The 6,000-nt window shown below is 33.0% G+C and overlaps 1 protein-coding gene across 1 annotated transcript in view; it reads left to right on the top strand.

The window, feature by feature from the left end:
- Nucleotides 1–2,752: 2,752 nt before the first annotated feature.
- LOC115874549 (sorting nexin lst-4) overlaps nucleotides 2,753–6,000 on the top strand; it is a 29,455-nt gene continuing 26,207 nt past the window's right edge. The window contains exon 1 of the mRNA XM_030889725.1: nucleotides 2,753–3,086. The gene's annotated coding sequence lies outside the window, so the exon portion shown is untranslated. The remainder of the gene's footprint in view (nucleotides 3,087–6,000) is intronic.

Below are 6,000 nucleotides of genomic sequence, written 5' to 3'. Positions count from 1 at the left end.
AATATCATCAGTCATGTTAACACACGCCTTGGTTAATTTTTAAGAGCAAAATGAACTGGCCACAAACATTTTGCAATGTTTTCGATTATTATAGTTACTTTTTAATGTTATTCTTCATTCATCTACCCGAAGCCCCATCTCGGGATATTAAAATATAACATCATATGCAAATTGTTGCTGGCAATTTCATTTCGCTCTTAAAAATGAACCAAGGCATGTGTTGACATGAGTTAAAAACAAAATGCTCAGGAGACATGGTTTTGATCGAAAAATACTGTTTTACGAAAAGTCACTTACTAAATTATTGCTCAGGATGTTTTAAAGTTAGCGTAAAAAACAGCCGTACAATTAACCCTGTATAATAAACCAAATACTGAAGTTTATAAAAAAGTGAATTTATTAATTAAAGTTGATATATAAAGTTTGCCAAGAATATCATTAAAATAGGGCTAAAAGTAAAAGAAATGTCACATTAAACTTGACGAAAAAATTATCCGTTGGGTTTTTATTACATCTGAGTGTATATTAAAAATATATTTAAAAAATACATAAACAGACACATACATAAAATATAAAATATAGGAATTATTAATATATTCGACTATAAGATGGGTATTTACTTTGTAGGAGCGAAAAAAAACGGGAATCCATGACACTTATCATTAATTGTTTTTGATCAGAAATTTTGAAGGCAACACTGGCGCCTTTTTTTGCGATCATACGATTTTTACGGGAGCATTGCATTAGACAACATAACAAAGAACAAAATGTAGGTATTTCCAATTTACAGATGGTTTACACTGGGCCTACCTAAAGTACCTTTTTTTTGTCTAGGTAAATATTTTTCTTTGTTGTGGTTTATGATTATGATGCAATCTTCCTATGAAACTTCTCATGTAAATAACCATCAACTATAAAATTATTTATATTTTATATAGTATGTAATTACTAAGTTCCAATGTGGTTAAATAATAATTTCTTTAGTTCATCAATCTTGATTTAAAATGAAATGTAACGCTACTGTTTGGAAAGAATCACGTATTTTATGGTAGGTCAGTACTTGCCTGTGAAATGACACATCAGGATTTTTCGAACTATTTTTCTTGCAAACTTGGCACATATCAACCATGATTATACAATATTTATAATTTTTATATCGAATGTCACTATTTAAAATAATAAATTCACTCTTTTCAGTCAGAAAACACAAAAACACCCACAACGAAATAATCGCAAACACACGTGCCGCCAGTTTACTACGTCCAGATAAGAATTCCAATGTTGCCACGTTGACTGAACTATTTTCTGCTGATTAGATTAAATTATTTATTTTTCTATTTTTATTTAAGAGAACTGTTGTTTTACTTGCTTTAATCACTTAGTAAATGCTTATTATATACCATATAATAATTTTTAAACGTAGCATCAATTATAATTTATTGAATAACTTAAAGATAAGTATGTATAATGAATATTCCCTGTTATAACGATAAACTGCATGATATGGCACATTTGTCCCGCAAGACCATTAGACCGTATCTCATCGAAGGAGCCAAACAATGGATCGGCTCGCGCTCTCTATTGTCTTACTCTAAGGTTCAACCCCAGAAACATGCCTATGAGGTTTTTTTCACGAAAAAAAAATTTTGAAAATATTTTTAATTTCCAAGCTTTTTATTCTAGAAGCTATACCGGGTGCGTCTCAAAAGTGGCTCACCCCTATAACTTTTTTATTTTTCCAGATAAAAAAACGAAATTTGCTATGTTAGTACATGATATAAATTAGGATTGATTGACGTATTCAATTGTTTTTGGTGACTTCCTGCCTCACCGGAAATGACTACAACTTTCGATTTTTAAATCGCACCAAAATGACATTCTAAATAGAATGATACATCATATGTGAACTTTTGACATTTTCGCTTAATAAAAAATCGTATTTTAAATTTCAATCCGGCCGAGTACCTTGGCTATGTAAAAAACACTAATCCTTAATCAAGAAGCCTTGGAAAAATAGATTTGATCGTCTAATGTTTTAGTGTCATGTCCTGACCGGTTAAAAGATGCCCGAATCGTATTTTTAATCATATCTCAAACTTTTCAAATGGAAGGGGGGTGGCCATTAGCATATTTGGAAAAAACATTTTTTTACGATTAATTTGATACCACACCCTTGGAATTTCCAGTCAAATTTTCGTTATGGACCGCAAGTTATGGTTTTAAATAAACCATATGTGAAAATGTCAAACGTTGACATATGATATGTCATTCATGAGGGTGCCATTTAAAAATCAAAAGTTCTAGTCATTTCCGATGAAACCGTAAGTGACCGAACACATTATATATAATATGTCATATAAAAACTATATGACATAAAAAAACTAACATACCAAATCTCGTTTTTTTTAACTAAAAAAATAAAAAAGGGTGATTATAAGGGTGAGCCACTTTTCAGACGCACCCGGTAGATGCATTGCCGGATGAGTCTGTATGAATATCAAATTTGAGAGATACCTGAGAACAATAATCCAAAGTAAAAAATTACGCAGACATCAAATTTCATCTTATTCAATTAAAAAAAACCCATGAGATGCGTTTTTTATTTCTGCGACACTGTATAAGATCCAATCGATCTTGAAAATCCTCTTGCCGATTCGCTTCCGCATATTTCACGCCTAAATATCGATTATTTTTCTTATTCTACCGGACTAACGACTAAAACCGCGCACTACGCGCTCTTTAAACTCCAGTCACGTTTTGGAACATCAATGTCAGTGCGATAGTCTAGAACCAAGCTTACACGCGCACGATTTGCTTGCTCGTCTTTTCAATAAGTTTTCCACCAAAACAAAAGAAAAACTCCTTGAACGAGCGTTTGATTCCGATTTTATCGCAATTTTTCTCCGGAAATTTCATATTGCCAATCAGTGACATCTAGTATCGAGTTAACAATGAGCCCTGACAAATAACCGAAGCAGATTCCTTGTTGTTTTAGTACTACTGAGCCTGCGCGGTTTGTGATGGTATTGTTTCTACTGCGAGGAGCCGGTAACGCACATGGGTACTCGTGGTGAAGCCCTGTATTGGTGAGTAGGGTATAATGGGGTGTTTTTTTATATTAAAATGCAATTTCAAACAAAAAATTGTTTTTTATAATTTATAACATTTTTTAATAATTTTTATACACTCAGATGCAAAAAAACGGAACTGAGATTTTTTTCATCAAGTTTACATTTATATTTGTTTTACTTTTAGCCTTATTTTCGTGATTTTTTTAGCAAACTGTATATAAATCTGTCAACATTAATTCATAAACTCAGTTTTTTATAAACTTTAATTACAGGGTAACTTTAAAAGATCATGTGCAATAATTTCGTGAGTTTCAGTTTTTTTAAAACATTATTTTTCGATCAGAACCATTATCTCCTGAGCATTTTCTTTTTTGAGTCACGTCAACATATATGCATTGCTTAATTTTTAAGAGCGAAATGAACTTGCTAACAACATTTTGCAATTTTTAGCCGACCATACTTAGGTATTAGCCGACCATTTTAGCCGACCAATAGGTATGGTAGGTAGGCTATTAAGATCGACAAAAAAAAAGTTTTTTAAATTTCACTCAAAATGAGTTATTCGGGTCATAAATGACCTAAATACAAAATATTTTCATGGTGTCTGTCTGTCTGTCCGTCTGTAACACGATAACTCAAAAACCGCTAAACCGATTTTAACCAAATTTGGTACAAAAATACTGTGGCACCCGAGAATCTGGCCATTAGTTTTGGTGGGGGTGGGGGGTTGGTAAGGGGGTATGGGAGGGGGTTAAAAATTTAAAAAAATCGTAACTCCAAAATCACAGTAGCTAGCGAAACGCGGTTTTCAATTTAAGATTAGGAATATTTTTTTTTTTAGAATTTTAGAATGAGTGGGAGGGGGGTTAATCACTTCGACCTTACAGATCCATTGTGTCCCCCTTTCTTGAATCATAACTCATCATACAGTCCCAGGGCTTTGACAAAAGCCAGTATCTGGGACGGTTTTATAGAGGGTAGTTCTCCATCTCCAATATCAGTCGTACCAAAATTCATGGCACGAATGGTTGTCGTCTCGGCGCACTCAGTGATGAGGTGTACTGGTGTTTCACCATCTTCCCCACAGAATCTGCATTCGCCGTTTCTTTCGTTCTTAGTTTCAATCTACTGAGGTGTTCATTGAGGAGACAGTGTCCTGTTAAACCCCGTGACAATCCGAAGATTGTTCTTACCCAGAGCCAGGAAGATCTGTGATTTTTCTTGATCATAAGCCCTCAGAAACTTCTTCGAGTGTCTTAGACCATTGCAAGATTTCCATTCCAGGTTGCGGATGGAATCTTTCAAGTTCTTGAGTTCCGCCTTGAGTTGGTTACCACTTGGAAAGCAGAACGGTTCTGGTCCAGTTAGTGGAGTGTTCGCTCCTTTCCTAGCTAGATTATTTGCTTTTTCATTGCCTTCTATCCCTTGGTGAGCAGGCACCCAGTGTAGGAGGACTTTGTTTTCTTTGCCTAATTTATTCAGCTTCTCTATGCATTCTTTGACCAATTTCGAATTGATTGATACTGAGTTGATCGCCTTAGGAATAATATTTGCAACAAAATTTGTAATAACATCAAAATCAGTCAAAGTCGCAGTTTTTGGGATAAAAAAAATTGGAAAAATACCTTTACTTTGAAACTAAAAGGACTGCCTACCAACTTTTTATTAACATATTTTAATATACGTGCCTCCCGGCGCCAATTTTTTCAACTACCATTACTTTATGATGTTATTTTTTTATATCACGAGGTGGCTTTGGTCACTATTGTCATAATGTTATATCGACACTGATTAGAACTATATATTAAAATTTAAAAAACTTTAAAAAGTAACAATATAGGCTTGGTTTTAATAAATACTAGTAACACTAACAGAACTAAGGATATTAAAAAAAATAACTGTAATAACTAAGTGTACAAAAAACAAAAAAACTGTAAATAATAATCTAATACTTTGAATTGCCTTCCCCGACTGCTATAACTGTTTGTAGATGTCTGTTCATCCTGGCAAATATATTGTGTTAAGTTTTCCCATTCTTCTTCAAGGACCAAGCGAATATTCATAAGTTCGACCATCTTCAACAAGATCAATGACTTTTGCACAATTTTCGACACTAAGAACCATATTCAATCGTACACAACAATAATCACCAAAGCCACCTCGTCATTATGAAGAATAACATCAAAAAGTAACGATAATTGGAAAAATTGCAAAATGTTTGTGGCAAGTTCATTTTGCTCTTAAAAATTAACCAAGGCATGTGTTGACATGAGTCAAAAAAGAAAATATTCAGAAAACATGGTTCTGACCGAAAAATAACGTTTTAGGAAAATTTGCACAAGAAATTATTGCACAGTGTTTTAAAAATAGGATAAAAAACAACTGTTTAATTATTAACCCTGTATAATAAGTCAAATATTAAAAATGTTTACAATAAATTGAGTTTACGAATTAAAGTTAATATACAGGGTGTCCCAGGCTGAGCGTGCATCAGAAGTTTTCAGAGAACTACAACATCTAGCTTAGAGATTTTTTGCACATCATAGTTTCATAACGAGATCTATCGATTAAAAATATTTTCAATATGGCGGCACTTCCGGAAATACCGGAAGTAGACAGCAATTTTCTTATTTCAAATGGATGCCCCCATTTTTTATTATGTACTTAAATTCACTGTAAAATTTTATGAATTTTGATATTCAACACTCTATATCTAACATTAACCATTTTTGAGAAAAAAAATATTTAAAATTTTTGAACGAAAAAAAACTACCTGTCAAAAATATATGTGTACAGCCTAAACGTCAAATTTAGTGATTACCAGAGCCACTGCGCCATGAGAAGACATGTGGTTATCTATTTCAAAAATTAAATTGTTCCAATGTCATATAATAATGACCGCAGCTGTCATAGAATTGAGCGATTAAAA

The sequence above is a fragment of the Sitophilus oryzae genome, unplaced genomic scaffold (genome assembly GCF_002938485.1).
Source record: "Sitophilus oryzae breed Bouriz unplaced genomic scaffold, Soryzae_2.0 scaffold_1297_pilon_pilon, whole genome shotgun sequence".
In the NCBI taxonomy this organism is placed as follows: domain Eukaryota; kingdom Metazoa; phylum Arthropoda; class Insecta; order Coleoptera; family Curculionidae; genus Sitophilus; species Sitophilus oryzae.
Note: the sequence above shows the minus strand (reverse complement) of the source record. Positions and strands in the feature narration are given on the sequence as shown.